The 11917-nt window shown below is 33.4% G+C and overlaps 1 pseudogene; it reads right to left on the bottom strand.

Moving 5' to 3' along the window:
- The window catches only part of LOC124895569, a 35937-nt pseudogene extending 32052 nt beyond the window's left edge, over positions 1–3885 (bottom strand).
- Positions 3886–11917: the final 8032 nt, after the last annotated feature.

Here is an 11917-nt window from a genome sequence, read left to right on the forward strand (position 1 = left end):
GAAATGATCACATCCACCTTCATGGAAATCAATTGCTCAAAACTTAATGTCTAGTGCTAAACATGATTTTACAACCCAACCTTACGCATGATTCTCACTTGGATACGATGAAATAGACATCAAGAAACACTAGTATACTAGAACTTCCAAACATAAATAATTGATCTTAACCTTACGGTCTTCCTTATCATAACTCATTAGCACATGCTATTTTAACACATCAAGCCTACTTATTTTTTCCCACAAAAAATACATCATTAATCTCATGCCACTATTTTTATCACCACATTCTACATTAAATTCAAGCATATAGTCCTGTACCAATCATCTATCACTACTGAAAAATGCAACATAATATGCTTGTCTATAAAATTTGGGACATACTATACAAGCGCCTCAAAAATCACTACATACCTTCTCACAAGTAGTACTAGTTTACAATTACCAACAAAAACAAGGTCAAGGGGTAAAGTTACAAAATAGACATGATCAACCTTAATCTTATATTATAATCCCATACAATCTTTTCTACTTATACGGATTTCTCACCTCATACTTACTTACCCAAACATACATTTAGACTACCTCGAATTCCACAAACAACCATGAGTCTATACTTACAACTTACTGGCTAATATAACCATTTTTACACTTCAAACAATCGAGAAATCACCCTAGCTAACAACTCCTTCTCTACCTTCTACTAAACTAACACACAAGGACAAATCACCTCTTTACCAACTCAATCTTATGCAAACAGATTCAGCTATATATATATATATATATATATATATATATATATTAAACCAACACAAGAACAACAAGTTGGACAACAAGTTGCTAGTTAATCGAAATAGGCCTCACACGGCTTCATTTGACTTTGATTTTTTATTTTGAACAAGAAAATGAGATGAATGAAAAGTCAATTATACTATGAATCGAAAAAGCCCCACAGGGCTTCACTAGACTTTACTTTTTTCAACAACACCTTGATGACAAGAATACATGAGATAGAAATTTAATACGCAATATCCATTGAACTAAGAATACATATCTTACTCTGTATAAATAAAATCGGAGTCAAACACTTCCTCCACGGACTACCATACCATCCACACATGCTACTAGTTACCACATTAGTCTATCACCATAATGGGGTAAATCATTCTCGAACATCGGTTATTCAACTAAAATATTCATTTACACAAAAGTCACCCTCGCTCTGACTTCTAACTTTGTGACTTCACATCACCAACTTCTAGGTCTAATTTCACTACCAATAGGTCATGACAACAACACTTTAACACATACTACTATTCGGGTGGAAATACAGTTCTAACATTCTGCTACACATCATCCCCCCTCCCCTTAAGCAAGACATTTGTAACATCAATTTAAAGGAGACTAAATGCAATTAATACCTCAAGCTAAAAAGCACGATTCCAACAGGATCAATGTTTACATCAGAATTAATACACATCGAAGCACTAACGAACTCTTCTCAAGTCCTTGCACAAATTTTAACTCTTATATGGTTCAATCAGAAAGGACCATACCATTTAGATTCTAAACTTCTGCACTTGAATCACCTCAATAATGAGACATATCTGAGGACATTAGAGTAAAGGAAAGAATTTGGGATGACTTTTTTTTTACTTTCGTATGGGCGACACCATAGCACGAATTAGAGTATGAAAGAGAAACATTCTGACTCTATTGCACGAACTAGAACATGAAGAAAGAGAGACATTCCTAAACGCCTAGTAGCCTCCTGCTTATAAGTGTGGCACTACACAACCATAAACAAGAATCTACCCAACGTGATTTCACAGACACCCTGGGACCATGAACCATGCTTTGATATCAAGTTTTTCACGACCCGAACCGGGGCCCTGGCCGTGAGCATTCCGAACCATGAAGGCTCGAAACACCCTACATATAACATTTACATCAACTGTCAAATCTCGGTTGCCACCGAGATTAGAGTATAAGTGAGGGGAAGACACACAAGATCACACAGCAGGGTGTCTCGACCCAATAGTAGTGCACAAGATCACAAAGCAGCGCTCCTAACCATAGTCCCTACTTGGGAATGACATAAAGTCAGGTACGCAAGATCACAAAGCAGGGTACCAAATTCCCATATCGGCAAACATGATTTCCAACAATGAGTCCTTATACTTAAATGCCTTTTTTGGGCATCCACCTATCTCATGTAAAATCAATGCATCAAACTCTATTTAATTCAATCACATATCTTATTCTGTAGGGTATCGTCATACTCGACTTGCAAGCCATCAATATCACATCATTCTTTTATGCAACCATTATATTCATCATATTTCAACATAACAACCCTCTCATTGCAAGTCAAAACCATGACCATTTTCAAAATATTTCATGTCATGCTTGTCTAGATGATTTCAAACATTTTACATCATATGAGAATTTAAAATGAGATCATATAAAAAGAGGGATTTCATATAATTCATGCTCTCAAGTTAACATCTTTTCAGAATACGTGCATATACATATATCATATATCAAACCACTTCGGGAATAGGCCTAAAGACCAAATCAATATCATAAAATATTTAAAATGGGATTATATTCATAATTTCAAAACCCCTTTTAAAACATGAATTTTTAAGCCCATGAGATTTTTTAGATAACCCCACATACCTCTATATGCGAAGATGATAGGTACTTCTTGAAGCCTACGTTCTGGAGATTCTACATATGCAATTAGTTTCAAAAACCCAAGATTGAATCTTGAGTTGCTTGGGTTTTTATTTTGAAACCTTAAGGAGATTTCTTGAGCAATTTTGATGAATGAAGGTGTATTTTGGGGTATTTTGGGAACTGAATTTCGTGTTTATGGCTAAATAAGGGTGGGAAAAGGACCATTTTACCCCAAAAATGGAGTGTTTAAGTCACTTGAGTAATAATATATGTGGCACAAACCTTATCGCATAATATAGGTTGTGCGGCGCACTCTTTATCGTACACATTAGGTTGTGCATCGCACACCTTATAGCATAAGTTAGGGTGTGCGTTGCACACCTTATGCTGCACGACACACTCCACTTTGTAAAGCCATAACTTATTCCTCGGGTATCGGAATTTTGCGAAATTAGTATCGTTGGAAAGATAATTCGAATACCTTTCATTTAATATATAGTAGGAACTTTAATTCAATATATACAAAGAGTAATGGTAGATTGAAGTTGACCTAAGTTTCAATGCTCACTAAAATTCGAACGATAGGAATACTTTCAACTTGTCCTTGAGCTTGGGGACCTCTATGATCTCAATTCATGCTCAAATAGGTTTCCACACTACATAATTTATTAACACACTAAACTTGCATTGGATTTATGGATTTTGGAACCTTTACATGAAGAAAATGACAATTTTTGTTCTCGTCCGAAATGCGGGGTGTTACAAAATTTTGTTAGAAAATGGAAAATACAACCATATGGAGTACATTTTAGCCGCACCATACTCCAAGTACACTAAACTGAACTTTAAAAGTACTAATAGATTTCTTACCTGTTGGTGTATAGCATTCAAAAGTTTTATTGCCTTTGGTCAGAAGATAGCCACAACGACCGTTTCAAGAATGAAGACTAAACTGAAAAGAAGCCATGCTCGCTCTGGAGTTCCTGCTACATAATGCAACATTACTCTATAACGTTGGAGCCACTTTCCTAATCCTTGGAGTCTAAGTTCTTCTGAGAATGAAATATGATTAGGTTACACATCCTCAACATCATTTGAATCAGTGATAGGAGCGTTACTGTTGCAATGTTCTCGATCAGCGTCCAAACTACTTCTCTGCAACAAGGCTAGAATCATTGGGTCCAATCCATTCTGCTTCAGCATCACTGCAAAATTAGGATCAATCCCTTTATCTTACAATAAATTATCTAACTCACGATCAGTGTATGTTTCTTTCTACTTTAACATAGATGTAATCCTAGGATCATTCAACTTTTCTTGAAATGCAAGTGCCAAATTCAAGTCCAGTATCTGTTGGTTTGCAGAAGTGGATGTACAAGAATCACCACCTTGGCTTTCAAGTCCCCTGCTAGAACAAACAACCAATGAACTATTATGTTCTAAATTTCTGTCAACATATGATGATCCTACTTAAGGCTCTTGAACAACTGAATGACAGGAACTACTACGTAGAGCTAGACTTGGTCTTCCATTGTCTATGCTCTTATCACTATTAACCCCCTCAATGTTATTCCAGGTACTGCCATCACCAGTGCAAGGCACAGTTGCATTACCAAGATGACCAGCATCAGCACTACATCTGTATTTGACACTTGAGCCACACCCCTCAGAAGAGCTTGCGGAATTATTTTGGTCTTTTCTGTGGAAATCTTCACTAAGACGGATAACTGCTAATGGGTCTGCAACTTATAAATGCTGTGAAATCGTAGCACCCAACAGCACAAATACTACAACTGTATAACTGATAAAATGTCCAAAGTACCTGAAACAAAATTGTTGCAGTAAAAGATTAGAAGATTTCTTTTGATAACAAAAGATTAGAATTTTTTATTCAACAAATAATATTAAAAGCGATGCATATGCCACAAGTATAAGAAGACTTGATAATGGAAGAAAATGAATTAGCATGGGTTAACAACAAACTAGTAATGAACTCCAAAACAGATCAGGAACACCCGAGATGTACCGGCAACAAAAAGTATGACGGCTCAACTTTTCAAAAGCTTAAACCATACAAGTAAGCTCCCAAGTTCCAATCTGATTGAATGAAAAGCTAGTGAATTCGTTACTTACCACAAGGAAATAAGAAATTATTTCACAATACGAGTCAGAAAAGGAGACAGATATATATAGGAAATGAACTACCAAGGATTATCACGGCAGGTGATGTTGTAGCCCTAAGCCATTTTGATTCCTTTGCTGTCAGACCATACAGGATAGAATACACAAGAAGTACTACAAGTGAACCAACATATAGAAGTCCAAGATGCAGAGCCCTGCAGAACCCAAGTTCAAAGTGAAGAAGAGTAAATTATAGCCTTCAGAGAAAATGTTGAAAAGATAGTGCAGCTGCTTATTACATTTACATCCCCATTCCAGCTGCTTAGTACTTTTTTAATGCTCCCAGGTTCTACCCACCTGATCCCCTTCAGGTTGAAAACATTCTCTACAGCTGCTCTGTCCGTTTCTAATGTAAAAAAAGGTGGTTGAATGTGTAAAAAAAGGATCTTGGGTCTAACTCAACCCCAAAAGCTAGCACATAAGGGGAGGATTGCTCAAGTCCATATAAGAAGACTGAAAGTTCAATCCCTAACAATATGGGACTTTCACCCACTCTAACACCACCTTCACGCCCAGGTCCAACAAGAGCGTGGTCCCGGAGCTCAAACGTGGATGGACATGCTATTTGAGAAGGAATATCAACTACTGTTTGTATGCAAGAGAGAACAGATGAGCTGTTGTTACTGAATGCATTAGGTCTATCAGCATGTACAGGTTTATGCATTATGCCATTAGGTTTTGCAGCAGTTCCAACATTTTCAGTAGCACCACAAGTTGAATTTCGATGCACTGCAGTAAGGAAAGAAAACTTACACATTAACTTGAGACAACAACACAAGCTTCTCAAATGCAGGTTCTAGCAAGAACAAAGATAACAAGAAAATAAAAGGCAATGAAGATAAGGATAAGTCTAGACGAGCTTAGGGACAGGCTCCAAACTGAACACAGTGCTCGTCATTCTTATTTCAGATAAGATCAAACAACTTATTATTTTGACGTTAAGAGTTTCTTGTAGAGGGTGTTGAATCCATTTTGCAACTTTGGAGGCCTTGTAAAGCACAGAGAGGCTCATTTTTGTAAAGAAAATACAGCCCACATAGTATATATGCTATCATTTTCAAAAAAATATGGTGCTTGCTTGTTTTACCAATATTATGTATGCTTGTACCTTCCAATGCAACCTCCTGGCAAAAAAACTAACCACAAATAGGCATCTTTTAGCATAGAAGATTCTAAGACTGTCTTACCAGGAATTAGGTAAGTGCAAGTTCTTGAAGGGAAATTGTTTGCATCATTGAAGATCAGAAAGCCAGGTATATAGGAGATTAGACATGTTAAATAAAAAAAGACAGGTTTAATATCAGGAAAGACATCAAAAACTCTCACTGACATATAAATGATGGATCCCAAATAACTTCAGAAGTTACACGCAAAAGGAAAATGGTATGAAAACCAATTCCACCTTCATAATAACTCTATCTACTTGATGTAAGCATAAATATTATCAGGAAAGACATCAAAGACTCTCATTGACATATAAATAATGGATCCCAAATAACTTCAGAAATTACACGCAAAAGGAAAATGGTACAGAAACCAATTCCACCTTCATAATAACTGTGTCTGCTTGATGTAAGCATAAACATAAAGAACATACTGACATACCAAAAAATTATCAAAATGTTCTACAATGTAGTGCATAGTTTTTTTTTTCATTTTGTGAAATTGAACACAGTGCATAGTTTAAAAATGTGCAAACAATATTTAATGTGGAAGGTGAAGCATCAAGTACTGGAAGGAAAATGTAAAACATGGTGGAGGCAAATAAAAGAGGGTATCTGAAAGAATGATCAGAAGACAGGGTGGAACTCCCTCATAGCAAGTCAAATAAAGTTAAAAACTATATCAAGAAGATGAAACTAGAAGCTTCTGTATGTGTCTCACATACTTGGCATAAACCATGTGTGAATGAGCACAACAGAATCAAATGTACTGAGACAAATCAGGCATTTGATTGCAGATCAAATGGAAGAGTCTGCCAACCGACCAGAATTAAGAGCAACTTTGGTCCATGCACCATTTTGAGGTAAAGTTATATGGTTAAAAAATTGGATGTTACTTAATATATGCACAAAATGAACATGAACTACCTAGTTAGACAAGTACTTTTTGTAGCTACCCAGTGACAACCTTAGTGAAAGAATACATCAATGAGAAGTTAACTCAGTAAGCTTAATGAGCTTTCCCCTGCAAGGAATGAAAGTGTGGATGACCCGACATCAAATATACAATTGTTATTATACACACAATCTCGATACAACAACAACAACATACCCGATGTATATTCAGGCAGAATATATGCAAACCATACCTCTACCTCAGGGACGAGAAGAAAATGGTAGCACCAATCCTCACTAAATACTTCATAAGACAAAAAACAGCCAATACTTACAAAACCAAATGAAACAAAAGAAGTTCATTGTCTTGATCACCAGCAAGTAAAAGAAATGTTTACAATTGGAGATTCAAAAAGGTTGCAAAAGAAAGAAGCAAACTTTCTATTTAACAAGTATTAAAGGGGGGAAAGAATAAGAGTAAAACCAGTAAGTATACGAGAAGTATGAACACTATAGTCAATGAACAAAATATGAATTGTAGTTTGGCTATTTAGCATCCATCACTCCAACAGAGAATCAGGACTTGCAAGAAGGTCAAAAGGTTAGCCTATCGAGTCTTTCAAGATTGTGATTTGACACTCTTTCATAAGAAAGTCTTTGTCAAGGGTATCTACCTTCCTTTTCAACATGTTGATCTCATAATTCAACAGCATGTTCATCTCACTGTTGCTCTTAACTTCTTCCCACATAAAATCCCTGAAACACTTTTGGTAGTATCGCCTTCACAACGCCAAGTTCCTTCATGCATTCTTGCAAATCATTAGTGAGCTGGTTGATATTTTCGTCCTTTTTTAGCACCTGCCAGAATCAACCGTAAACCTTAAAAACAAGAAAGACACAAAGATCACCAATAACATTTCATCAAAAATTCAAAACAAACTTATAGCCTAGAAGTTCAACCAAATCATTAATCCTTTTTAACTGTTAAAATTCACAGTAGATAACTCATGAGCTTGTCCAAGAATTAAGTCAGATGAATGAGCAAACTTACCGAAACCCCTTTGGGTAACTTTACCACATCAGAGCACAATCAGATCAATGGGTTTGAGGATATCACTAAGTTTATCATGTTCTTGGTTGGTTTAAGTGATTACACATTAAGGCGATCAGACATTTCACAGAAGACTACCACATGCCAGCAACTCATGTATACAAGTTCATAAAGAAAACCATGAACTTCAGATGGAACAAAGATGAACCTAAAATCAAATAGAAGTAGAAAGCTAATGCAGAGAGAGTAACATGCGAATAGGCTATCATATATGAAGACGAGGTATCCAAAGTTGAAAAATAAAAACTATTCCATTGCAATGGGATCTTAACATTGCCTTCTTTCCTGAAGCTCAAGATATTTCAAATTGGGTGTGGCATAAAAAAGAGCTTCCAACGCATTTCGCACTTCATATTTGAGAATGTCGTTACCTCTAACTGTTGCGGCTAGATCAGCCTGAAGTTGCTTTATGTCCATCTCCTCGGAATAGAGCTTCTCCCTTAGCACAGTTGTCAGTAAAGTCTCCGATTTTATCTCTTTAACCTTTTTCTGGTAGTTTTCCCGGACATAATATCTATTGTCTTGAGCAACTCGATATTCTGCTTGTAACTGAGTGAGCTGTTGCCTTAGATTTTGATTGTCCTCTGACACTTGCTCTATTCTCTTAGACAAATCTTCAAGGTGTTTCTCCGAAAATGACATCCTTATTGTATTATCTACTTCCTTCTCATTAAATGAAGAGACTTTTCTTTGTAAAGAGACATTCTGCTCTGCAAGCTCCCTTGCCCTTTCACGGAGTCTATATTGTTCAATTTTGTATTTCTCAAGTTTTAGAGACCAATCGCTGGATCTTCTATCCAACTCTTTTTCTAGTATAGATTGTAACTCATTCTTTTCTGTCTCCAATCTTTGTGTCCTTGAATCTTGTTCTACCTATAATATGCTGGCTTCTTCCTTAGCAGAATCCCTTTTAGCAACTTGATTTCGTAGCATGCTTGAAACTTCAGACGCCATTTGTACCTTTCCTTTATCAATCTTCTAATAGTCCGAATCAACACTGGAACGCTAAGGCCTCTGTCGAGAAGAAACATTTTCATTACTTTGGACAAGTAAATGCAAATTAAAACATCAGTTTAAGTGTCAAAAAGGAAGCTACAGCAAAATGATATGCGTACTGGCTTGAATCATGACCAGATTTCTTAGGATGAACTTTCTTAGTGTGACCAGGGGGATATTTCCTCAGATCCGTGAAATTCTCTTTTCCTGACCCACTGTCATAGAAAGATCCAGATGACAATGAAACACTCCTCCAAGAAGAAACTTCCTTGGACTTTAATGGTGGTGAAGGGGTCTTGTTTGTATCATTAGTTGATGATCGAAAAAAGAAGTTATTCTTCATCATCTCTATGTATGAAGACTGTACATGAATCAAACTAGTGTCCATGATATTTCAAAGGACAAAGCAAAACACTCATAAACAGCCACTCACAAATCATTATCCATTCATGAAAATACTGCAAGCTAATGAAATACTTATGAGACAAAGCAAAACATCTCTCTTTCTACATGCTTCTTCTTCAACAACAACATATGTAACCCCTACCTTGGCAAGTAGAAAATTTGTTTCCCATAAATACTCGGCAAGGAAAGCAAAAGCACGAGGATATTAACAACAATAGCAAGTAAGAAAACAGAGGAATACGATACAACAAGTAGAATAGAAAAATATATACTAATACTGCTACCAGAAGAGACATGACGCGAAACTATTTACTACTAGTCTTCTATTGAAATTAATAAAATACCCCATAAACAAATAGCACAAGAACAATTCAAAGAACATATCAAATCCTTCTGATAAAACAAAAAATCATGGTAAATAATAATAATAAAAAAAGAAATTACTAAATCAAAGAGTTGAAAGAGTAAGAACCGGCAAAAGGTTGTTAGAATCTGTAGGATTCTTTTCATTTTTTCTTGAAATGTAAAAATAGCAAAAGACTAGAATGGAGAAAACTTTTTTCTCTGTGTCTTTTATTCATCATCGTACAATGCATATATACAACTAACAAGGAACTGTAAATTGCAAGTAAATATTTACAAGGATCTGTATATGGCAAGTGAATATTTACAAGGATCCAGAAATATGGCAAGTGAATATTTACATACTCATAATGAAAAACTTGAGAAATACCCATGAGAGAGAGAAGAAAAGTGTAACAAATAATTTGTGTTATTCAATGGCTATAAATAGCCATATGCTATCAAATTTTTCATATAATAGAAATAAAATGTAAACTATAAATTATCCTTTTCAAATTAGCACACAAATTAACTTAAATTATGAAATTTAAGATATTTATTTTTTCAAAATTCAACTTTTCCATATAAACATCGCTGAATTGATATAAACAATATTTTGAAAGGTGATAAATTAATTAAATAACCCAAAAATATTGTAATATTGTATTTCTTTTATCTCTAGATCTTTTTTTAATACATAAGAAATACTAAAGTCATACAATAATCTCCTTTATTTTTATATTCTAAACTTACCATTTAAAAATTGTTTCATTTGAATTAATAAGATCATAGTAGATTGTACAAAATCAGTTAATAAATGATATATATTTTTGCATTAAATAAATAAAGTACGATATAATTGTAATAAGACTACACAATCAACTAATTAATTTCTCTTAATTAGATTAAATTTTATGATCATAATATATAGACTAAAGTTCCTTAAATTTAATGTTGTAAATTTCAAAATATATTTAAGGCTAAAGAAGTAGTCAATGTTCGTTGTTATTTTAATCAATATATGTATATCAATTACGGAACTTTGCATATATTCTTTATTAAAATAATTGTCAATATTAACTGATTTTTACCGCAATTTAATCTAATTAGTTTGATAACAATAAAATTATTATTAATATTATATATTTGTTAACCATAAATTTGTCCTAATTTTATAGCTTGATTATATTTACTTAATCTACAATTACATAAAGGACTCAAATATGGAAACAATTGATATTATTTACCTTTATAATTTCAAAAATTTAATCCCATGAATTTCTCATATTCTTATAGTTTGATTATATCAAATTGATATTAATTACCTTTTTAATTTTGGGAAGAATTTTAAAAAGGTAACGATTATTTTTTTTCCTAATTGTTGATTTATTTCTCAAAAATTTCTTATAAATTTATAATTTGATTATAGTTAATTGATTATTTAATTATCTTTATAATTTGCTAAAACTCAAATAAGGTAACCATTTTTTTTTCTCAATTACAGTTTTTCTTAAACTCAATCTTTTATTGTTTTACTAAAATAGTTCAAATTTAATTGTTTTGAGGCATGACATCTTTTTGTCTATAAATCTTTTTTAATACATAATAAATGCTAAATTCATACAATAATCTCCTTTATTTTTATAATCCAAACTTACCATTTAAAAATCATTTCATTTGAATTAATAAGATCATAGTAGATTGCACAAAATCAATCAATCAATTAATTATATGTATTTTTATTAAATAAATGATGTACGAAATTGTTGTAATAAAACTATACAATCAACTAATTAATTTCAATTAATTAAAATCAATTTTATGATTATAATATATAGACTCAAGTTCTTTTAATTTAATGTTGTAAATTTTAAAATATATTTATGGCTAAAGTAGAAGTCAGTGTTCGTTGTTTTTGTAACCAATATATGTATATCAATTACGAAACTTTGCATATAGTTTTTATTAAAATAATTGTCAATATTAATTGATTTCTAACTCAATTTAATCTAATTAATTTGATAACAATAAAATTATTATTAATATTATATATTTATTTACCATAAATCTGTCCTAATTTTGTAGCTTGATTGTAGTTAATTAATCTACAATTACATAAAGGGCTCAAATATGAAAACAATTG

This window comes from Capsicum annuum, unplaced genomic scaffold (assembly GCF_002878395.1).
Source record: "Capsicum annuum cultivar UCD-10X-F1 unplaced genomic scaffold, UCD10Xv1.1 ctg82981, whole genome shotgun sequence".
Classification (NCBI taxonomy): domain Eukaryota; kingdom Viridiplantae; phylum Streptophyta; class Magnoliopsida; order Solanales; family Solanaceae; genus Capsicum; species Capsicum annuum.